General features: G+C 41.0%; 1 protein-coding gene and 1 long non-coding RNA gene across 2 annotated transcripts in view; both read right to left on the bottom strand.

Annotated features, from left to right (window-relative positions):
- Window positions 1-25,580, bottom strand: part of LOC138762464 (inactive dipeptidyl peptidase 10-like) — a 497,046-nt gene that overhangs the window by 276,823 nt on the left and 194,643 nt on the right. The window lies entirely within an intron of this gene.
- On the bottom strand, window positions 2,591-12,650 carry LOC138762036 (uncharacterized). Its single transcript, XR_011356728.1, has 3 exons — window positions 12,443-12,650; window positions 5,017-5,085; window positions 2,591-2,942 (listed from the first exon to the last, which is right to left on the bottom strand). It is a non-coding gene; the product is annotated as an uncharacterized lncRNA (long non-coding RNA).

Here is a 25,580-nt window from a genome sequence, read left to right as displayed (position 1 = left end):
TATGTAGATTTTCTTGTTTACCTCAAGATGATGAAGAGGCATTGTTTCAGCTATTTCTGGTCATAACAAATATCAAATATTCCAGATTGTTCAGAATACATAGGCCAGACTGATCATAAAAAGTGAATAAGCAAAATGAGCATTGTTAACAAACTTGGAAAAGGTAAAGGTTCCATTATTCTCTTGTATTACTACATTTACAATGTAACATATATGAAATTCTTTAACTTTTGTCGACCTTAAAGCAAACAGAGTCACCACTTTGTCCAGTGCTCCCCACAGAAACTTACAGGACCTGGTGTTCCCCCCTCCTAAGTACTGACCAGTCCTGAGCCTGCTTAGCTTCTGAGATCAGGCTATTAAGCTTCTGCTAATTTTTTTTTTTTCTTTGGCTTGGCTTCGCGGACGAAGATTTATGGAGGGGGTAAAAAGTCCACGTCAGCTGCAGGCTCGTTTGTGGCTGACCAGTCCGATGCGGGACAGGCAGACACGATTGCAGCGGTTGCAAGGGAAAATTGGTTGGTTGGGGTTGGGTGTTGGGTTTTTGCAAGTGTTGAGAAAAGTAGAATTGAAAATTTTGATTTACTTTTGCAGGAAGAATTTTTTTAATCCAAAGGAATTTGGTGATTCAACTGAGCATATTAATAGAAAGGAGATCAAATAAACTAGAAATCCTCTCCTTTTTTTGGTTTAAATGTTGGAGTGCAAAGTGCAATAAGGTAATAGGCAGAGATAAGTGTTAGGAAGGGACGAATTACGTTTCTGTGAAACACAAAATGTAAGTCTGAAAATTAGGCACATGAGTACAATCGAAGATAGTGAAATAGTCATGAATATAAATGGATTTAAATGGAGGTGAAGCTGTCACACTCAGTAAAAACTTTACTGGGTCCAATATGACAAAACAAATTATCCCATATGTTTTTACAGGTATTTTATGCCATCACCAGTCTTTTACATTCAAATCAAAACATACCATGTTATTATTTAGAAATTATTTGTAAATTATGGAGTAAAGGAACATTCATATTATTAAACAAGAGCTACAGGAAACAAAACACTATTCATGAAATAATGATTTTTCAAACTGCATTATAGATTTTTATTTAAAAATGGTTGTTTCCATAAATCATACCAGGCTTTGGTCATTCACTAGCAGTTCTCAACCTTTTTCTTTCCACTCACATACCACTTTGCTATAAGTCCTCTGCGATTACTAAGGGATGTGAGGGTGAAGGGAAGGTTGAGAATCACTGCTCTAGACCCAATTGTTTCTGAAGTATTTTGCTTGAGGAAAAACCATGCACATAACGAGTCATTTAGGTACGATTAGAACAGTGGTTTTCAAACTTTTTCTTTCCACCCACATTACCACCTTAAGCAATCCCTTACACATCACAGAGCACCTATGGCATAGGGAATGCTTAAAGTGATATGTAAGTGGAAAGAAAAAGGTTGAGAACACTGATTATCAGCTCCTCCCAGATTTTACTGTTCACCTGAGACACTGAGAGCAATTTATAATGGTCAATTAAATTATCAACCAGTATACCTTTTGGGTTGTGGGAGGAAACCCATGTGGAAATGTACAAACTTCACGCAGACAGCACCAAACATCCAAATTGCACTTGGCACCACAAAGCAGTGACTCTACAAGTTACCACGTCATGCTTGCCCCTGTCTGTGATGACAGAAAATATGATAAATGAAACTTTTTTTGCTGCATTAGTTGGGCTTCATTTGAATGTCAATAACTGATTAAAATTTAGAAATATTTAAAGTGAAATTTTTCTCATAAATCTTATTACACATTCCTTAACTCATGATCAGGATCCTCTTCCAGGAATGAGACCACTAATGAAATCAATGCTGAAAGAGGTCATTATAACTTCTTTCAACACAGCTATGTAACACAGAGAGATGCATTACTGACAGTGCTACTGTGTTGGAAATTTGCCTGCTCTCATTTCTGCTGTATGTTCCTGTGCCAGGAATTTGGTGAAAGTCTTTGACAGCACTGAACTACTTCAAGTTATTGCACTGAGATATGGCTCAGTGTCAATGGAGCCCTGGAAGACAGTGGGCAGAGACTGACTGTGAGGATTGGCTTTGTGTAAACTAGACAATAGAGTGTACTACTCAGTTCTGAGATGGGGAGGGTGGGGGTTAAGGCTACATTATAGCTGGCACTTTGAATACAGAACATTCCTGGGGAATGATAGGACTCGCTCCAGATCCCAGGGTCTTTCTTATCACTTTCAATTAGATGTGATTTAAGCTGTTGCCTCATTTTCTCTTTCCTTGCCTGTATAGCTCTCCCCAGCCCAGTAATATCTCTTGGTAACAAGCTTACTGGCTTGAGACCACCGAGAGGTGTGGTTAGAACAGGGGGAGTCACATTAGGTTCCCCGCACCACAGTTGCACAACTGAGCACTCTTCCATGTGAATATTTGGATTCAAGGGCCAACAGTGCTAAAACTCCTATGTGGCAGACCTATCTGGGGCACCAGGCATTATCCCCATCTATTCGTCTGTCTTCATAAGCAGCCTGATTCAATTTTGTGATATTTGTGTTAATTAATAAACCAGGTCTGATCATCGTAATCTAGTTAATTATGGGTGTCAACTACAAATTCTATCACCCTGAATAACAGAAGTACCATATCATCAATTTATTTTAAATGGTTACATTTATTTTCGGTCAAAATGTATGCAGAACAGGTGCTTTTGCCCCATGGTGAAGATAGAGAATAGAGAATCTAGGACAAGAAAAGGCTGCATCAACATTAATTTTAAAACCTGCTTGTTGGATCATACATATTCCCACTCCCAACAAGGATAGACCTGTCCTGAACTGGCTCACCACTTGTTATTTCTGAAATCAGTTCCCTTCAGTCCACCTTGTCTCCAAAGAGTATTCCACTGATCAAGAGCCTTCTGCCTGAAATGAGAGGCAGGATTTGGAATTTGCAGGGACCTCGTGTTGCTGTGATTAGGGTGGGGTCACTTTGAAGATAATAGTTCTAGATGTTTAATGTTGACAAATGATGACTATTGGATCCAAGTTTAAATTCAAGTTCATTATCATCTGATTGTGCATATACAACCTGATGAAACAGCATCTTTCCAGACTGTGGTGCAAGCAGAAACACACAGAGTACATAAAGAATACATAAATAATTACAATAAATATAGATACATATTGGGAAGATGGGTTCACCCTGGATAGGAACTTCCTCGCCTCTGATGCGGCTGTGCAGGATGCATGTTCTTCAGTGGAAGGTGAGGATTTTTTCTAATGTTTGTCTTGTTTTTCTCATCAAACTGTGCACAGAAGGTATTCAACCCATCAGGAAGGGAGGCATCAATGTTACTGAACTACAAGGTTGACTTATAGTCAGTTATTATTTGAATACTCTGCCACATGCACCTCATGAAGCTGGTGTCGCACAGGTACATGCCCACACTTTTCCTTCCTGATTGCATAGGAGAGTTCAGCCCTAGTTGATCTTAATACATCTTGTGTTCTGACCTGAAAGCAACATCACAAGTCCTGAGTGAACCACCTCGTCTAGCCATGGTTTTTGAATTGCCCTGGCTGTGTAGCATTTGATAACTACTATGTCCCCAATTCTCTTGCTTATGTAGCTAGTCACTTTGCCCGTATAGTCTTCGATGTTGATGTGGTCATTGCCTCCTTGAATGCACTCTATTCTGTGGCTTCAACGCAGTCCTATAGTTCTGCTGTGCCTATCTCTCCCTCTGAATATTTCTTTTTGACAGTGGTCTGTATGCAGAGATTAACAGCATGGATATATGGTCTGAATATCCAAGGTACAGGTGGGTGGGGGTGGGGACAGACTTCTATGCTCCAGTGACATTTGTGTGGACCAGATCTAAGATATCTTCTGCCCTAGTTGCAAAGTTGATGTGATTGAACTCTTTGGTAATAAACATGCAACCATCAGGATGAGTTGCCTGCGCTTCACAGATGTGCCTGTAAAGCTCCTTCAGTGCTTCCCATTTTGCAACAATTTTGCAGATGTAAGCTGCTGTGATTATCTTGGCTGTGAATTCCTTGGGTAAGTAGAAGGACCTGTACTTCACCATTAAGAGCTCTATCTCTGATAAGCAGTGAGCCTTTAATATACTACAGACATTTGCACACATTCATTATATTTATAAAAAAAAACTGTGAACGATGTGTTAGTATAAATAAAGCCCTGCTGAATTACCTCTGATGTAAAGGTTGGATGAAAATTTTGAGCAAAAGTTTTGAAGAGATCTTGTTATCAGAAGCAGATTGTGCTAAGCAGGAAAGAAAAAATGCACAGAATAGAGTGCATTCAAGGAGGCAATGACCACATCAACATCGAAGACTATACGGGCTTGCGTTTGTCCATGTAGCAATTAGTGACACATTAGCAGAATGCAGATGATGGTAACAATTTTGTTTTGCTTTCAATCAGTAGTCACCACCACTGCATCCCTTTATCAGTGAGGCATAAAAATTTCCTTGTAAATGATGGAGCAAGAAGAGTTCCTTTCAAATCTGACCAGGCATGATAATATTTCTGAAGATGATGTCAGTGCCCACTGCTCTAGAAGCAGGTGCCTTGCTGCAGCCATGTTGCTATTTATTATTATTAGGGAGCTATTATTGACAGGAACAGAAGACGTTGGCATCTAACACCTTCAGTGATGGGGTTCTTTTTTTTCCCTAAAGAGGTGAGTAGATGTTAACTTTTTGTAACATCAAGGCATGTTGATACTTGCAGCTCATAAGGTGTTGAAATGAAGAATAATCTGATTGCTAGTTCTGAGAATCTGGGAATTGAATGGAAAAACTTCTCCTTTATTTATTGAGGTGTTTCAATGCAAGATCTTGCCAAACAACATGTATACCATGGACTGTACTCTGAATCCTAGGGTCCTTAGGAATCTCATAAAATAGGATTGCCCCATTTTGCATTGACTAACTGTAATATAACTAGGGCAGGGCTATCGGTACCTACCTTGACAACATTTAACAGGACCATAACGAAATGTGTCTTGTCTGGCTGCATCATTATGTGGTATGGCAGCTGAAAAGGATTGGTCCAAACGTTAATCCAGAGGATAATAAAAATGGCTGAGCAGATCATTCTGGTATTCCTTTCCTCCGTTGATGACCGGGAGCTTTGCTTAAATAAGGCTCAAACAGTTATTGAGGATCCCTATCATCCATTACTCAGTATCTTTGATCTACAGTCATCAGAAAGGAGGAACAGGAACATCAAAATCAGGACTGCTGGGCTGAGAAATAGCTTCTTCCCACAGTTGATGAGATTGACAAACAGAATTTTGTCTCTTAGTCATGAGATCAAATAAATTGTTCCAGAATGTTTATACATATTTATTTCATATTATATTTCAAAATATGTATGTAATTATTAAGTTGTGTGAGAAATGTATTTATTTTATTTTGATTGATTTAAACATACACCATTTCGGCCCACCAGTCCATGCTGCCCAATTTACCCCCAATTACCTACGCCCCCGGTACATTTTTGAATGGTGGGAGAAAATCAGAGCCCCTGGAGAAAGCCCATGCAGACATGGGGATTGTGTATATATTGTGTGTATAAATTTGCACAGTGGTCCAGAGAAATGCTACTTCATCTCCTTTTACCTGTACACTCAGACACTTCGGAAATTAATTCAACTCTTTTCCTGCAATGAATGCCTGTGACCTGACATTGAATGCCCAAATGGTGCTTGAGCAGATATTACACACTTCTCTCATTGTTGCTTTAATCTTGTGCAAAAATGAACAAAACTTATAGTCACTATTCATTGACAGTGTTTATGTATGAGTGTGACTTCCTACAAGAGGTCTCTTTATTGCATGGTAAAGTGTTCCTTTCATGTGTTAAGACAAATTAATGGATAAAAAGGATAAAGATAGATTGAGCCAACAATCTAGCAACTGAAACCAAACTCTGCAAAGTTATTCCCAGCCCAGACAACCATGTAAAGTCTTTTTAGCAAATGCATTGTCTTATGCCTAAATTGAGAGAGTTCCCTCACTGATTTTTAAAAAATTTACATTAAAAAATTAAATTTTGACATACAGCACAGTAACAGGCCATTTCATCCCACGAGTCCATGCCACCCAATTTATACCCAATTAACCTACACTCCCAATATGTTTCGAACAGAGGGAGGAAACAGGAGCCCCCGTGGAAAACCCAGACAGACAAAGGAGAATATATAAACTCCTTACAGTCAGTGTAGGATTCAAAGCTGGATCCCGATTGCTAGAGCTATAAAGGCGTTGTGCTAACCACTACACCAACTGTATCATACTCTTTATTTATAATTCAGAAGTCCAGATTTATTCAAATACAATCGAGATTCTTTTTTCTGCAGGCCAGGCAGAATTTCTACATATTGATCATTGCAAAGAGTACTCAAGAAAAAGATTCACACACAAAAGAAAAAATTGTAAACAAACTGACCATGGAATACAGAAAAAAAATTAGTAATAAATAATGTAAAAAGTAAGAGTCCTTAAATGAGTCTCTGATTGTTGTTTAGGGTCTGATGGAGAAGCAGTAGCAACAGTTCCCAAACCTGGTCATATGAGTCTTATGGGAACTACACCTCTTTCCTGATGGCAGCAGTGAGAATAGAGCATGTCCTGGCTGGTGTCAATCCTCGATGATTGCTGCTGCTCTCCAACACCTGTATTTCTTGTAGATGTTCTCAATGTTGGGGAGAGTTTTGTCTGTGATGGACTGGGTGGTGTGCAATACCATTTGGAGGGCTTTTGACTCAGAGGTATTAGTACGTCAAAACCAGGCCATGATGCAGCTGGTCAGCACACTTCCCACTACACCTTTATAGAAGTTTGTCAGACCTCAGCAAAAGTTTGAGGAAATAGAGATGCTGACATGCTTTCTTCATGATGACAATGGTATGTTAGGTTCAGGAATAGTCATCCAAGATAGTGACTCCCAGGAATTACAATCTGCTCACCCTCTTCACCTCTGATTCCTCCAATGAACACTGGATTGTACACCTGGTTTTCCCTTCCTAAAGTCTACAATCAGGTCCTTGGTCTTGGTGACATTGAGTGCAAGGCTGTTGCTAGTACGCCATTCTGCCAAGTGATACAGAGCATCCTGAAGTATGTATTTTTCCTCTCTAGGTGTTCCAGAGTTTTGTGTAGAGCCAGTGAGACGGCATCTGACATAGACCTGTTGCTGTGGTACTAAAAGTGGAACGGATCCACGACACTGCTCAGACTGGAACTAATATGTATCAACTTCAGCCTCCCAAAACACCATCACTATGGATGTGAGTGCCCATGGTTAGCTGCCATTTAGGCAGGTTACTACTCTCTTGCTGGGCACCAATACAACTGAGGCCTGTTTTAAATAGATGGGTACAGGAACACGATCCTTTATCCGGAAACCTTGGGGGACAGTGTGTTCTGAATTTCGGATTTTGGAAAACCCACCCGAATTGTGCTGCCGTATCCACTCCCACCACCTTCCAGTCGTCCGGCCATCTCCCCCAACCGCCGGTCCCTCGGCTGCCCGGCCGTCAGCCCCAACTGCTGGTCCCTCGGCCGCCTCCCCCAATGGCAAGTCCCTCGGCCACCCAGCCACCGTTCCCTTGGCCGCCCGACTCGTGGTGCCAATCCCTCGGCTGCCCAACTCGCGCTGCCGCCTCTCTCCCCACTTGCCGGATTTTGGAGCTTTCCGGTTTTTAGATGTCTGGATAAAGGATCATGTACCTGTACCACACCCTGTCGAAGTGAGATGTTAAAGATATCTATGACCACATCAGACAATTGTTCAGCACAGGTTTTCTGTATTTGGTCGGGTACTTCGTCCATGCTTTCCTTGTATTCACTCTCCTGAATGCAGCTGCAAGTCATCTTCAGATACTGACAGTAGAGGATCATCAGATGACATGGGAGTGAACAATGGTTCTTCCTTACTCTGGTAGTAAAATCAGGTGTAGAAGGTATCATGTTCATCTGGGATTGAAGATTTGCTGTCCCTGACTGCAGCGAGTTTAGTTTTGTAGCAGGTTTCAATATATAGGCCCAGCCACAGCTCTCAGGCATCCGTCTTTGTTTCCATTCTTGTCCAGAATCTCCACTTCCTCCAGGAGATAGGTTTCTGTAGATCGTACCTGCTCCTTGTGTAGAGTTTTAAATCTCTAGACTTAAATGCCCAAGAGAGCCAATACGATGCCGCACTGACTCTTGCCCAGTAGAACTTGCATCTACTGTGATGAAATGTTTTGAGTGGTTGACTTTATAGAGGTCTACAAGATTCTGAGAGGTATAGATAAAGTAGACAACCAGCACCTTTTTCCCTATGGGGAAGTAGTAAACACTAAAGGATATCTATACAAAGTGAAGGGAAAAGCGTTTAAGGGAGACATCACGGGTAAGTTTTTTTTAATAAACACAGAGAGTTGTGGGTGCCTGGAATGCCTTGTCAGAGGTGTTGGAGGCTGAAATATTAGGAGTGTTTAAGGTACATTGATGAAATAAAGTTTAGGGTTACAAGGTAGGAAGGGTTTTGTTTTATTTAGGAATATATAGGTTGGTACAACATCAAGGGCTGAAGGGCATGTGCTGTGCTACAGTATTTTAGGTTCTATGTTCTAAGTTGCTTATGGCCAGAATGAACACGTACCTGAGTAAAGATTTGGAGTGATTCTCAACCTCTTTCTTTCCACTCACACACCATTTTAAGCAATCCCTATTCCATCGGATCTCTGTGATTAGTAAGGGTTTGCTTAAGGTGACATGTGAGTGAGAAGGGAAGGATGAGAATCACTGCTCTAGACCCTATTGTTACTGAAATATTTTGCTTGAGAAAAATTGTCATCTCCTTTAGAGTTATGAAACTGTACACATAATGAGTCAATTAGGTACGATTAAAATAGTGGTTTTCAATCTTTTTCTTTCCACCTACATACTACCTTAAGCCATCCCTTACTAATCACAGAGCACCTATGACAAAGGGAATGCTTAAAATGGTATGTGAGTGGAAAAAAAGGTTGCGAACCACCACACTAAAATTCCCCTGCTGTCACAATGGCTCCACAGCAGAAGCAATATCCCTGTTTGATCACTCATCTATGGATTATCGAGAGAACAACAACACATATATCCAGCTAGTCTTAATCTAAGCCTTCAACACAATTATTTCTTCAGGGCTAGTCAACCAGCTCCAAACCCTAAGCCTATGCACCTCCCTCTGCAACTGGATTCTTGACATCCTCATTGGAAGACAGCTGTCAGTATGAATTGGGAACAATGTCTCCTTTTCACTGGCGATCAACGCGGCACACCTTAAGGATGTGTGCTTTGCCCACTTTCTACAGCACAATTCAAATGTCTTCTACAAATTTGCCAATGACACTCTGATCATCGGCAAAATCACAGGCAGCAATGAGAGGGAGATCAATCAGTTAGCTGAGTGGTGTCAAACAACAACCTTCCATTCAACATTAGTAAAACCAAGGAGCTGATTGTGGACTTCAGGAGGAAATCACAAACTAGTCCCCATCAAGGTGTGAGGGCCAAAATCTACCAATTCCTGGATGTCAACATCTCTGAGGATCTGTCCTGGGGCCTCCACGTCATTGCAATCATGAAATAGGCTCACCAGTGGCTATATTTCATGAGGAGTTTGAAAAGATTTGGTACATCACCAAAGACTGAGAAACCTCAACAGTGAGCATTCTGTCTGGTTGCATCAGTGTCTGATATGGAGGAGCCAATACACAGGATAGGAAATACTGCAGAGAGTTATTAACTCGGCCAGCAACATCACAGACATCAGTCTTCTCTCCACTTCACACTGCTACCATTGGAAAAGTGGTGCAGGGGCCTGAAGGTGAGTGCCCAGTAGCACAAGGATAGCTTCTTCCCCGCTCCCGTCAGATTTCCAAATGGATAATGAACCACAGATACTACCTTGCTTCCTCATTCTCTTGCATTATTTATTAATTTTGAATTGTAATTTGTAGCAATATTTGAACTGTCGTGTTGCAGCAAGCAACAAATTTTGTGACATGTTCACATCAATAAATTCTGATTCTCATCTGGTCCTCAGTTGGTTCCAGATTTCATTGTTCATCCAGGGCTTCTCATTGGGGAAAACCCTGAACGATTTGGTGGGGACACAGTTATCCACAGCTGTTTTGATAAAGTCTGTAGTGGCCCTGGTGTAATCATTCAGACCCTCAGCTGAATTCTTGAACACCGCCTAATCCACTGACTCAAAGCAGTCCTAGTCTTCATCTTCCCGTGACCACCTTCCGGCTGTCCTGATCTCTAGAGTTTTTTTCTTTGTAGCTCTGCCTGTATGCAGGAAGAAGGTGGACTGCTTGCCAAAATGCCATCTTGGGAAAGAACAGTAGGTCTTTCTTATGTTAGTGTTATGGTCTGAGAATTATATCCACCTGACAATAGGACAGACTTCTCCTCATAAGTGTCAGTGAATGTTGAGAATGTCCTGCCCTGTGGTAGGGTAGCAAGAAAGTGGTATGCAGGTGGGAAGGATTCGGCTTGGGAGAATTCAATATCCACTCCACATATAATGAATTATTTGGCATTAGTCAAAATATAGACAAGGACATTTTCTCCTGAATATCACCTATTGTGTTCTCTCAGCTAATAAATCAGTGATCTTCCTTGGTGAGCAACAGTTGGAAGGAGGACTGGAAATACCAAGATCACAGAATGATCTATGTGTGTTCAACTTGGGGGGTGTTGGGGCTTAGGTCCATTACAAAGAGTGACACCACATTGACTGAGCTGGTCAGGCTCTGAAGGACAGAATCAGAATCAGAACTTAATGTCATGAACATGTCACACGATTCATTGTTTCACAGCAGCATCACAATGCAAACATTATGTAAATCACCTTATAAAATTAAAAACAAAAATGCAGGAGAAAGTAAAAGTAAGGCCATGTCTGCGGTTCATTGTTCATTCAGGAATCTGATGGCAGAGAGAAAGAAGTTGTTCATGTACCTCTGAGTGCTTGTCTTCAGGCTTTTGCACCTTTTTCTTGATGGTAGCAGAGTGAAGAGGACATTGTCTGGATGGAGTTTAGAGGCTGATTTCTTAAGATACCTCTTCTTGTAGATGTCCTTGACGAGTGATGGCTAATTCCCATGATGTTGCAGGCAGAGTTAACAACCCTCTGAAATTTTTTCCTGCCCGTACCAGACAGTGATGCAACCAGCCCGAATGCTCTCCACGGTACACCTCTAGAAGCTTTAAGAGTCTTCTGTGACATACCAAATCTACTGCTACACAGAGGGTACATCCTGTGAAGCAAGTTGTAAGCAAGTCAGCATCAATCCACATGTGGCAGATTTATCTGCTCACGACAGCGTTGGTAAAAATTGTCAATAGCAGAATTATTGTGAAGTAATGTCTTCACACAGAGAACACCCTCATTCATATTGTGTATCATTACTAGAGTACCAAATAGTAGAAATTCATAAATATGTACAAGGAATGTGAACTCAGGGGTTAGCAACAATAACTATTCATTGATTTTTTTTCTTCTTTTCCTTTTTATCTCTTGCTTTACATTATAGGGGGTGGGGAGGGTGGGAGGGAATGAAAATATCACTGTATATTTTAATGATGAATATTTGTACATATTGTTATTGACATGGTTCACGATGAAGTATTAAATCAAAAAAATTAAAAAGAATGAATGCTACAGCTAACAGCACTAAACACATGAATATTTAAGACATTCCTGAATAATTCAAAATTAGTCTGAAAGAAAACAGAATTATCTCCAAAACAAAATATCCATCGTGCAATATGCCATTTTGGGAGACAGCCAAATAGCAATATTACAGTTAATCACCCAATAATGTGAAGGCCTAATTGATCTTTATCATCAGAAAGCATCCAATATCCTTAAAAGATAATATGTTTCTTTTCATTGCATTTATTGCTAACAATACTTAGTCCTACTGCTGTAATACCACTGCCTGAGTTTCTTTCGTGCATGTTATTGTGTGTTCATAGTGGACTCTAGACATTATTAGCATCATCTACAAGCAGTTATCTTCTTGATAGGGGCGGGAAAGCTAATAGTTCAAAGATTTAAGATACCCAAATTATGTCTGTAGTGAACTGAAGACAACTAGTCTTGACAACTAGACAATAGTGGAGTTTTATCTGTTCCCTCATTTAATAAACAATAATTCAGCTGCTGAGTGAATCTTGCTGGATACAAATCTCACTCCAGCAACAGCCCATGGTCATTGCTTGTTAAGCTTTTCCCCAGGTAGCTGTAGATTGGTTCCCTGTCCCATTGAGTCAGTCAATGAAGTATGGATGGTAAATAGGGCTTGGGTCAAGTAGTGCAGTGCTCTTGCACCCCTACATCTCCTTACCTGCCTCACCACACATAGAGAAAAGCCCTTGCCAAACTTTGACATACGTCGAAGGTGGGGACAGCACTTTTCCAGCTGCTAAGGCAGTCATAGATGTTACCATTTCCTGAATTTATCGAATAATCAAAGAAAATTAAAAATCTAAACATGAAGTTGCGGCGGCTCGCCCATGCAACAGGTGAACCGGCTCAAGGAGTCGTGGGCAAGTCCGCAGTAGATCTGACTGTGAGAGCTCCGGGTGCAGGGCAAGCCTACAGTCTGGCAGCTGATGTCATAAAGGTCCCAGGAGTCGCAAGCATCATCGGGTTCCGAGGGATTTAAACGCGTGCGAGAGTTCTACTAAAGTCAGTTGGTTCAACTCACTTTTGACTCTGTGTGGTTCTTTTGCTCGCTGCATGGCTAGCACAACTACAATGGTGACCCCAATGGTCCAAATGGCATTTGAACCAACGTTGACCAACCCAAGTATGCAGAATGCAGTTTCACAAAAACTGCCAACTTTCTGGACATCGCAGCCAGAGGTTGGGTTTGAATAGACCAATTCCAGGTCAGCCAAATCGTCTGGATGCCACAGTACTACTATGGGATTGGTTCATTTGACCAGGAAACAGAAGGCCACATCATCGACTTCCGACCGGAACCAGCCATGGCTTTAATGAATGAGATGCTGGCACTAGCAGATGGCCATAATCCATGTTTACTGTTCTAACAAGTTTTTCTTGAGCAGATGCCAGAGATATCTGTCTCCTCATTGCTGACGATTATTTCAGTGACCCATGCAAGGTAATGGCCCATGCAGATATCCTGTGGTGCACCAAGCAGCATGACGGGGGCTCCATTGACCAAGTTGCTGCATCACATCTAAAGGGCCGGGTCTTCCCCACGCCACCAACAAAGTCGATGACGCATGGAGTGACCCCAGTTCAGACTGTTGGTGTTTTTACTATTAAAAGTGAGGTTTAGGAGCCCACCGTCACCACCCACCCTGTTCTTTTCCAGGAAATGATAGAGCCGGCCATTGATAATTGTTAATGGGGCTGGCCACTGTTATAGCCTCCTTTACTTATGGGACCAACACTCTGGGCAAAAGTTCCTTGTAGTCACAGGGGTGGAGGAAATCACCTGGGATACGGAATTAGCCGCGGTTTTCATGCAGGCCAAGGACACCCTTACAAATGCTACCCTCCTGGTACACCCACAGGTGGATGTGCCCACAGCTCTCACAGTTGACGCTTCGAACTCGGCAGTCGGCGGCGTTAATTGATTGATGGTCTGTGGAAACCACTCGCATTCTTCAGCCGGCACCTACAACACCTGGAGCTGAAATACAGTGCATTAGACAGGGAGCTACTGGCCCTCTACCTTGGCAGAGAAGATCACTGGTGTCTCCCTCCCCCCTCCCCCAACCATTCTACTGGGATCATTGTTAGAAGAGGGTTCTCAAAATCATTAAGGACCCCTGCCATCCAGTACATAGCATCTTCCAGCTACTCCCATCAGGAAGGAGATACACAAATATCAGAGCCAGAACCACCAGGCTTAGAACAGCTTCTTCCCACAGGCAGTGAGACTGATGAATGGTTGATGAACTGCACATACAATCCCTACAGGAATCTATTACTTTTTAATAATACTTATATTTTTTATATAGGTATCTACCTCATATAAATTGCTTGTAGATATGTGTGCTATGTTTATATACATGTTTACATGTTTTTACACTGAGGACGAAAGTACACTATTTCGTCCAGTTATACTTAGAAATTAGAACATTACAGCACAGAAACAGGCCTTTCGACCCATTTACCATTGTGTGACAATAGTAAACTTGATCTTGAATAAGTCCATGATTCATAGTGTAGGCAAGTATCTCTGGGATTACTTCTGCTTGAAATTCACAATGAATTCTGTTTATTTTTTTCCACTACCAATTAATGGTAATTCGGCCGCACCCGCGGGATAAAAGGAATCTCAGGGATGTATATGATGTCATGTATGTACTCTGACAATAAATATGAAATTGAAATTCAGTTCCCTTTGGAATTATCTCTCAGTGTTTTTGTGATGGAGCTGAACTGAAGGAGGAATCAGTTCTGGCTGATCGTTCACTGAAGAGCTTGACATTGCATTTAAACTTCATTAAAATGCAGCTGACTCTATTATAACAATAGTGAACCTTTATGGCAACTGTGACCAAACAGCCAGTCTAAAGTAGAAAGAGTCTCAAGGAATCCAAAGCGTATTTCAGCTAAACAGGATAATACAAGACAATGCATAGAAGTCTGAAATCCAGTGGGGGGATTTCCTGCCGTAGCTCCAATTAAAAAAGTATTGTATGGCACGGCGATGGGGTTGAGAGACATGGATCTATGTGATAAAATTATTAGAGGTACTTTTGTATTATGGATGCGCTCTATGTGCCTTTATATATTGCTGAGCTATGTACACTTTTATTGTGTATTCCATAAATGTTTTGTACATATATGTTTGTTTGTGTAAAACTAATAAAAATATTTAAGAGGAAAGTATTGTAACACTCAGGAAAATAGTGTCATATGCCACTCCTGGGACATTCTTTAATGGCTTGGATTTTCAACTTTTGTCTTCCCCTCACATGACAAATGCATGGAGGATGGAGCCAGGAACATCGATTCTTACATAGGACATTGCTTTCTTCAATTGACACCTGCATAATAGCTGTGGCAATTAATCAGTTCATAGTAAGAACTGGAACTTTCCATATCGTCGAGAAATTCAGGATTTTTCAAATATTCTCCCATTAGTCTGTGAAAGATATGTGGGCAATTTACTTTCATGGCTGGATGGTTCCAAGCAGCAAGATCAGGCAGACTCTCCAACTGATCCCAAAATAGCATCTATAGCCACTGTCAAATTATGTATCCCAGTCAGATTCAATAAACGTTGATGAAGGGCACCACTGAATGTAGCCCAGGCATAATTAATCTTATCACAATCCAGAGAATTACTGCGCTCTAAAGCTTTGCAATTTAGACATTAACATTTCTTTTGTAAGTTAACAGGGCGCGGGGGGCGATGAGAGAGAGGGGAGAGAAGAGAGAGAAAGAGGGAAAAAAAGACATATTTGGAGCAAGGTGGTTATAACTTCTCATTTGAAATGAGAACTTCTCATTTGTTATGACCCTCATGAATTGATAACTGAAAAGTTTAATAGCAAACTTAAAATGTGATTTTGTGGTGCAAACCTCAAATTGTGATGCAAAGTTTCTGTAAAACACCAAAACAACATATTAAATTATTATAGTCAATTCAGGTAAGGTACCTATGAAAATATGGGCACATGACCTGAATTGAATATTGAAAATAGCGAAAAGGGCAAATGGGATGATTCCAAGTTTTCTTTTGCTCAATGATGAGCAAAGGCTTATTGAGCTCAACTCAATTTATAAAAATAGATTGAAGATGGGGTTCCATTTTAATGAACAAGTCAGGTTTGGAATTGATAAGATAGGGAAGAAAGTTTTTAAGAAAGAATCAGAAAAAAAAACCAAGGTAATCTCTTTATAAGCTTCGGATATCGTTGATTTAAGTACACAAGATGTAACTTCTTCAAGGTTAAGATACCTGAACATCTGAAGTGAACTATCAGACAGTTCCCAGGAATTTTTAAAACGGGTACATATTTTGCCTATTTTTTTCCCCCAAATCATTCTCAGTCAGAATAAATCAGACAAATCTCCCCATGTACATTCAAAGTGATACACCAAACAAAACTTTATGTATCGGGCTTTCATTCATCCTTAGATAATTTGCTAGAACTCGGTCACTGAACAAAGTAAAAAAAAACAACCTCTTCCATATCAATTCTAGTGCTAACAGGAGCTGGATTTCTGAGCTGTACCAGAGGAGGTGCAGTCTAAGTTTTCTCTTAGTCCCAAGGAACTCTAGTCTTATATAACAGATTGCTTTGATCATGTTCTCTGCTCAAGACAGGAAATTCAGCTGCTTAGTCTGCTGGCCAGGTGCAAAGCATATATAGTGTTGTTGGGGATAGAAATTGTAAAGCTTAAGGAGGTGATAGTGGTTTTATATATGGAGAGTTGGGAGTCATTGCAATTTGTCTGGGAAATAATGAAGTGGGTAATTAAAGGGACATGATGGAGGACATGAGGGAAATCATGTGGGCTGTTGATGGTGAGAGAGGATTCATTGACAGTTACCATGTTGGTGACAGAGTCAGAATCATACAACACAGAAATGGACCCTTTGGCCCGACCTGTCCATACCAATTGTGATGTCTTCATGCCTAGCAGAGTACTTGTCCAAATGCCATTTGTATGTGCCTCTACCACTTCCTCTGACAGCTAATCCAATATAAACCACAGCTTTTGTTGTTGTTTATCCCTCAGATCTCCTTTCACCTCAACTCTATGTCATCTAGCCTATGCCGCACATGAGGAAAACTGAATTCAAATTAATAACCAGACTATCGTCCCTTTCTTTGGCCCTCAAAATTTTATAAACCTCAGTAAGGTCACCCCTCAACATCTGATTTTGCAGTGAGAATAAATCCAGCCTATCCAATCTCCTATTGCAAGTAAAGCCCTCAATTCCAGTCAGCCTTCTGGTGAACTCTTCTGCACACTTGCTTTCCAAAGCATCCTGACCAAAACTTTACAACTATACTCCAAGCACAACCTGAACAATTGTTTACCCAGCTGCAACATGGTATCCAATTCTTAGACTCAATGTCTTGGCCTGTGAAAGTAAGCATGATGAATGGTTTCTTCACGATTCAATCCATCTGTATCACCACGCTCAGTGAGTGATGAACTTGGACCTCAAGGTATGAGTGTGATTGGATGAGAGTTCAATGGCATGTACATGACTGTAATGTACAGATGCACCACAATTCTTACTTGCTGAAACCACAGAGGGAAATAAGACACACCAACAAGAGTTTTAATTCAATCATCATGAGACAGAAAGAGTGATAATATAAAAGTCTCTCTGCTGATCAATACACCCAAGGTCCCTATCATCTGTCACTATTGTTGATTAGGCCTTGCATAGAGAGTTCTCCATTGATTGTTATAATTTCAGATGTTTTGAATTGAGTTGGTTTGAATTCATTTAAATATTTCTGTGCTTCACTGTGTTTTTTTTTAACCATTAATCTTTTCCTTTTTTAAAACAGTTTAATGTGCAAATAATTTTGAAAATGTTTATTATTTCTGAGCATTCATGGAGTTTTTTTAAAGCTCTTTCTCTTCCCATTGCATGGTGTGATGGGATTTATTTATGGAAGGACCTGCTTCTGTCTGGAACTTTCTCACTGAGCTGCTTTTGGGTGCGGGCCCGTCCAAGTGAAGCATGCAAGTCTGCAGACACTGTGATTGTAGTAAAAACACACAAAAATGATGGAGGAACTCAACCAGTCTTGCAGCGTCCAGAGGAGGTAATGAAATATTACTGACGTTTCAGATCTGAGACCTTCTTCAAGGCAAAAGCCATCTGAATAAAAGAATGAACATTGGCAGGGAGAGGAGTCCACACCAATTGTCAAAAGTAAAGCATGAAATTCTGCAGAAACCATGGATAAAGTAAAAATTCAAAGGTGGAGAAACTCAGCAGGTCAAGAAGGGTCCTTTATATGGTAAAGGTTAAAAATACATAACCAACGTTTTGGGCTTGAGCCCATCATCAAGGTATGGAAAAATATCGGCAGGCATCTGAACAAAAGAGTGGGGGGGGGTGGAAGTGTGGTTACAAAGGCAGAAGGTGATAGCTGGAGAAGGGAGGGAGGGGACAGCAGGGATCAAGGGGAGGTGGGATGGCTAGGTGAAGGGAGGGATTAGAACTGGAAAGGGGAAGGGAAGGGGGGAAGAGGAAGAGGAGATTAGTAGAAACTGTAAAAGTTGATGTTGATGGCGTCTGGCTGGAGAGTGCCCAGATGGAAAAATCAGGTCTTGTTCCTCCAACTTCTGAGGGGGTCTTGGTGGGACAGTACATGAGGCCGTGGACAGACATATGACACAGAACTAAAATGGTTGACTACTAGGTGGTCTCTGTCACTGGTGCGGATGGAGTGAAGGTGCTCAGCAAAGCGATCTCCCAATTTGCGCTCAGTCTCTCTGAAGTAGAGAAGATCACAAAGGGAGCACCGGATGCAGTAAATCAGTCTTGTGATACACAAGTGAAATGTTGCTTTACTTGAAAGGCCTAAAATATATTAATTGGAAATGATTAGATGAAAGGTGAGAATTGATTTTGGCTCTGTGAAAAGGGGTGGTCTCAGTGCAGTGCATGAGACCATGGACAGGTACGACAGCAAGAGAATGAGATGGGGGATTGAAATGGGTGGCCACAGGATAATCCACACTATTGCAGTGGTCTGAGCCAAGGAGGAAACTGGATACAGTAAATGATCCCTACAGATCCACATGTTGCTTCACTTGGAAGGGCTGTTTGGGGCTCCAAATGGTGGTGAGGGAGGAGGTGTGGGTGCAAATGGAGCCTTGGGTTTATTGGGATAGTTGGGCACAGTGAATCTGTGAAACTCACCATTGTCCATGCAATGTCAACCATTTTCAGATCCTAAATATTGAATCTAAAATGGGATATTGAAAATTCTCTTGCATGTTTGCAATCCAATTGACATCTTTAAGGAAGATTTGGCTTGTAAGATGTTCACTGATGATAATTGGGCATAGATCTTCCCTAATTTGTTGTAAGCATATCCATTATGTGAAGGCCTGTGATGCCATTACAAAAATAGCCACATTTAAATATCTGAGTACTTCCTTGAGGAACCATAATTCAAAATTAATGCTAGAATAGAAATATCAAGCATGTTTGATAGAGCTTTCTGTCTCATGGTGCTTTAAGATAACTTGAATTTATACTGTCATTCATGTTTCTTACACATCGGCATGGCTGCAACAAGAATTTAATAGCATCTCTACATTGTACTATGTATATGGCAATAAATCCTCATATCTCATGTATCTACTTCCTTGTGTTCCATTTATAGGTTACCAATCATAAACATAGTTCCAAATTCACCAAATATCCCTCTGAAAATTTACATGAAATCATTAGCAATATTATAGCTTCAGTTAGTTTCAAAAACACCCTTCTTAATTAATCGATAATTATGTCATCCAGGCAAATCGAACAGATCCATTTGCAAACCACTAATACAATTTAAATCTCGCATTGGCAAAACAAAGCCCATGAATTTCATTGCATTTCTAATTAGATATAATAACAAGAGAGAAAATGTAAACTAAAGATATAACTACACAGAAACATGAATGAAAGCAGAAGGCCAATCAGAAGCATTAACCAATGAAGAAGAATCATACAAACGAAGAGGCTGCAGTTATTTTCAGGGTTAAGTAAGTGGCCATTATGGTTTTATGCTTCAGGCTGCTGTTGACCAAAAGCAATTGGTCTTGGTGGAGAGGTTCCACTTTCCTACAAGTCTAAATTCTTTCAAAATCGACAGGGAATTGAAAAACCCAGACAGCAAAACACGTCCCACCCTCACAGTGGCAAAAGGGGTTGATAGCTATCATCTATGGAGGACATTTAGCTCTACGCAACCCCACTTCCAAGTCAGCATTTACATTTTAAGTACATCAGTGGCGTACAGAGACCACTTCCGAAGCAAGCTAGGCCATTTCGCAAGCAGGGAGATCAGTACGTGGCTGTGGGGGGGGGGGTTCACAGCAGTGCTGCGAAACTGCTTTGAGACAATGGACTGAAGCTGTTTCCGGGAGGTGGCCACCTCCAACAGTCAGGTAAACATGGAGGAGTACACCAGCTCAGTGACTGGCTACATCAGCAAATGCATTGAGGATGTCACCAAGATCAAATGCTTCACAACCAGGGCTAACCAGAAACCATGGTTGGATGCAGAGGTCCAGGCCCTTCTCAGAGCTCATGATGCTGCCTTCAGCACAGGGTGTAGGATGGCATATGGTCAGCTAGGGGTGAACTCTCCTGTATAATCCGGAAGGTAAAGCAGGGGTAGACGTAGAAGATCCACAGCCAGGGACACGAGACACGTGGCAAAGGATCAAGACTATAATGGATCACAAGTCACCCTTATGATTAAGGGCAATCACACCTCCCTTCTGGGCAGACTGAACACCTTCTATGGATGAAAATGAAACATGAAAATCTGTAGACACCATGATTGAAGTAAAAACATAATGTTGGAGAAACTCAGCAGGCCAAACAGTGCCCTTTATGCTTCTATGCACAGTTTGATGAGGAGAACAGGATGACGCCAAAGAAAGCTCTGTGTCACCCTGATGAACTGGCCCCGTGCATAGCTACGGCCAAGGTGAACCTGTACATGGTGGTGAGATCAGACAACATACCTGGTTGGGTACTGAATGACGGCACAGACCAGTGGATGGAGTCTTTATGGACATCTCCAACACCTCACTGCAGGGTTCAAGACAGCCACCATCATCCTGGTACCCAAGAGAGCGACAATAACAGGCCACAATGGCTACCGCCCTGTGGCACTGACCTCTAACATTATGTAATGTTTTAAGCTTCTGATGATGGAATGCATCAAAGCAAAGCTCCCAGAGATGCTGGACCCATTTCAATTCACCTACAGAAGAAACAGTTGCACAGAAGATGCTATAGCCTTATCACATAAATCTGTCCAGGCCCAGCTGGAGAACGATGCTTCATATGCCAGGCTGCTGTTCATTGACTTCAGCTCGGCATTTAATATGATAATTCCTCGAAGGCTGATGGAGAAGCTATCCTCACTGGGTCTCAACACCCTTGTCTGGATCCTGGACTTCCCAACAGAAAGAATGCAGTCTGTCCAGGTCAGTAACAGGATGTCGAGTGCTGTCACACTACTGACCTATGACTGCATCACCAGATCCAGCTCCAACAGTGTCATCAAGTTTTCAGATGACACAACTGTAGTTGGCCTCATCCGCAACAACAAACAGATAAAAGAGAAGAGGTTAAAAAAGATCTGGCAACTTAATGTTCCGGGATACATTTGTTTTAGATGTGATAGATCAGGAGGCAAAAAAAGAGGAGTTGCTCTGCTTGTTAGGGAGGACATTACTGCCGTGAGGTGGCAGGATGGTATGGAGGGATCGACCAGTGAGGCTGTTTGGGTGGAATTGAGGGGTGGAGGAGGCAAGAGGGTGCTAATAGGGGTGTATTACAGACCACCAAATGGGCCAAGGGAATTAGAGGAACAAATTTGTAGGGAGATAACGTATATGTGTGAAAATCATAGGGTGGTGATCATGGGAGATTTTAACTTCCCACACATTGATTGGGATACCCATACGGTTTGAGGGCTGGATGGGCTGGAGTTCGTTAAATGTGTTCAGGATTGTTTTCTAAATCAGTTAGTAGAAGAACCGACTCGGGATGGTGTAATACTGGATCTCCTGTTAGGGAACGAGCTAGGTCAGGTAGCGGACATGAATGTTGGAGAACCAATTGGGTCTAGTGATCATAATTCTGTTAGTTTTAGGGTAGTTTTAAGGAAGAGCAAGGAGAGGCCTAAAGTTGAGGTTCTGCATTGGAAAAGAGCAAATTTCGAAGGAATAAGAAGGGATTTGGGGAGTATTGAGTGGGACAGGATATTTTCAGGTAAGGATGTTAATGAAAAATGGAGGATATTCAAAAAAGAAATTTTGAGGGTACAGAGTAGTTATGTCCCAGTGTGGATCAAAGGAAAGGCTGGAAGTCATAGGGAGGCTTGGTTTTCGAGGAATATTGGAAATTTGGTTAGGAGAAAAAGGGAGGTGTACAAGAGGTATAAAGAGCAGGGAGCTGAGAAGTTGAAGGAGGACTACTAGGAGTGTAGAAGGAATCTTAAGAAAGAAATTAGAAAGGCCAAAAAAAGGTATGAAGAGGCTTTGGCTGACAGAGTAAAAATAAATCCAAAGGGTTTCTATAAGTACATTAAAAGTAAAAGATTAGTGAGAGATAAAATTGGACCCCTTGTAGATAGCGAGGGTAGGCTCAGTGAGAAGTCTGAGGAAATGGGGGAAATTTTGAATGATTTCTTTGCCTCGGTATTCACTAGGGAAAAAAATGTTGAACCAGTTGAAATAAAGAAAAATAGTGGGGAGGTCATGAAGCATATAGAGATAACCGAGGAAGTAGTGATGGCTGTGTTAAAAAAGATAAAGGTGGATAAATCTCCCGGACCGGACAAAATATTCCCTAGGATACTCAGGGAGGTTAGTGGACAGTTAGTGGGGCCATTAACAGAGATATTTAGGATGTCACTGCCCACGGGGGTGATACCAAAGGATTGGAGGGTGGCGCATGTGGTTCCTCTGTTTAAGAAAGGGTCCAAATGCAAACCTGGGAATTATAGGCCTGTAAGTCTGATGTCTGTGGTGGGCAAGTTGATGGAAAGTGTTCTGAGGGATGCTATTTACAAATTTTTGGAGGTACAGGGATTGATAGGGAGTAATCAGCATGGTTTTGTCAGGGGTAGATCATGCTTGACAAACCTGATTGAGTTCTTCGAGGGCGTTACGAAAAAGGTTGATGAAGGGAAAGCTGTGGATGTTGTCTATTTGGACTTTAGTAAAGCTTTTGACAAAGTTCCCCACAGGAGGTTAGGAAAATAGGTGGAGGCATTAGGTATAAATAAGGAGGTAGTGAAATGGATTCAGCAGTGGTTGGATGGGAGGTGTCAGAGAGTAGTGGTAGAAAATTGTTTGTCCAATTGGAGGCTGGTGACTAGTGGAGTTCCTCAGGGTTCGGTCCTGGGTCCACTATTATTTGTTATATATATTAACAATCTGGATGTAGGGGTGGAGAATTGGATAAGCAAGTTTGCGGATGACACAAAGATTGGTGGTGTTGTGGACAGTGAGGTAGATTACCGTAGATTAAAAGGTGATTTAGGAAGGCTGGAGGTGTGGGCTGAGAAATGGCTGATGGAATTTAATACAGATAAATGTGAGGTGCTACATTTTGGAAAGGCAAATTTAAATAGGTCATATACATTGAATGGTAGACAATGGAGGAGTGCAGAGAAACAAAGGGATTTAGGAGTTATGGTAAATAGTACCCTCAAGGCTGATACTCATGTAGATGGTGTGGTGAAGAAGTCATTTGGAATGTTGGCCTTCATAAATCGGAGTATTGAATTCAAGAGTAGGGAGGTTATGATGAAATTGTACAAGGCATTGGTGAGGCCAAATTTGGAGTACTGTGTACAGTTTTGGTCACCAAATTATAGGAAAGATATAAACAAAATAGAGAGAGTGCAGAGAAGGTTCACGAGAATGTTGACAAGATTTCAGGGTCTGAGTTACAGGGAAAGGTTGTGCAGACTGTGGCTTTTTTCTCTGGAGCGTAGAAGATTGAGAGGGGACTTGATAGAGGTGTTTAAAATTTTAAAAGGGACAGACAGAGTAAATGTGGATAGGCTTTTTCAATTAAGAAAGGGGGAAATTCAAACTAGAGGACATGGTTTAAGATTGAAGGGGGTAAATTATAAGAGGAACATGAGGGGAAATTTCTTTACGCAGAGGGTAGTGGGGATGTGGAATGAGCTTCCGGCAGACGTGGTCGAGGCGGGATCATTGGTTACATTTAAGGAAAGATTGGATCGTTACATGGATAGGAGGGGACTAGAGGGGTATGGACCGGGTGCTGGTCAGTGGGACTAGGAGGGTGGGGATTTGCTATGGCATGAACTAGTAGGGCCGAACTGGCCTGTTCTGTGCTGTAAGTGGTTATATGGTTATATCTTGTGAATTAATGCAAGAGTGCCAGTAATAATCAGTCTCAATGTGGACAAAAGCCAGGTAGATGATTGTGGACCTCAGGAGGATGAGAAATGACCACCCTCCACTACATATCAATACCTCTGTAGTAAAGAGTGGAGAACACCAAGTTCTTGGAAATTTACTTAACTAGTGACCTATTGTGGATACTCAACATCTCCTCACTTGTCAGGAAAAGGACAATAAACGTGACTTGAATTTCATTGTTATTTTCTCAATTTTTTTCACTCATTGTACCCAGCATGCAAAACGACGGTACGAGATGCAGCTTTCAGTACGCAATAATGTTAAAAGCAAGGTCGTTAACAGGGGGAAACATAAGAAATGCCGTCAATTTGTGTAAAGAAACAACCACTGATGAGTATGATTGTGAACAGACTTTTTTTCCAGAAACGAATGATAAAACTTGCTGAGAATACGAGGGATAATTTCACTACTCTTCTTTCAAAAGGTACTCTGGGGTTCTTTACAATAACCCGAGAAGATAGAAATGACCTCGGTTTCAGGTCTTATCCAATAACACCAATGATGCTTGCTTCCTCTTTCAGAAATGCTAACAATATGTCCAGATTTTTTTGAACCCAGCAACAAGACGATTGCTAACTAAAACAAAGGCAACACTGGCTAATAATTTAGAAGTGTCTCTTGGAACATAAAAGCTTATATATCATATCAAACTAGTTTTGATTCTTATAAAATGAAGCACAAACATAGTGATTTGAATCCCTTGTTCTTGGGTTTCAGTCCTTATATAGGATATAATCTGAATGGTTAAAGATACAGATTTACATCTATTGAAATGTGTACACAAGAAATAGCAGATGCTGGAATCTGGAGCAGTACCTAAATTGAAAGCTGCACCTAATGCTTATGGTATAATAAATATTAACATACCCTATAAACTGATTTGACAAATAGAAATCAGACATTAAGTACATTTCAAATGGACTAAATTTGACATATCTGCTGCAAATATCTTATTTTTCATCTTTATATTGATGCATAATATTAACAAATTGTATATTTTTTAAAATATTTGCTTTACATAGAATTGTTTAAATTATAAGCTGTCCATATCGAGTGACTCTAGTTATATCCTGTCATGAAAGGCTGAAAAGGAGACAAATCTGATCCAGTTATGTTGTCATAGTTACAAGATAACCTTTCAATGGCATGCAGAAGATACCGAAATGTGATCTTGATTAATCAAGGAGCCATGTGGTGAGGATTTAGAATTGCCCTTGAATTAAGGTGAAACTCTTAAACAGAACAGCAGGGCCCTATAATTAGCTTAAAGATTTCACTACTTATTGGTTTGGTAATCCAGGCATTTAAGGAATTTCCTGAAA

This window comes from Narcine bancroftii, chromosome 4 (genome assembly GCF_036971445.1).
Source record: "Narcine bancroftii isolate sNarBan1 chromosome 4, sNarBan1.hap1, whole genome shotgun sequence".
In the NCBI taxonomy this organism is placed as follows: Eukaryota; Metazoa; Chordata; class Chondrichthyes; order Torpediniformes; family Narcinidae; genus Narcine; species Narcine bancroftii.
The sequence above is the reverse complement of the archived record's forward strand: the minus strand, read 5'-3'. Positions and strand labels throughout refer to the sequence as shown.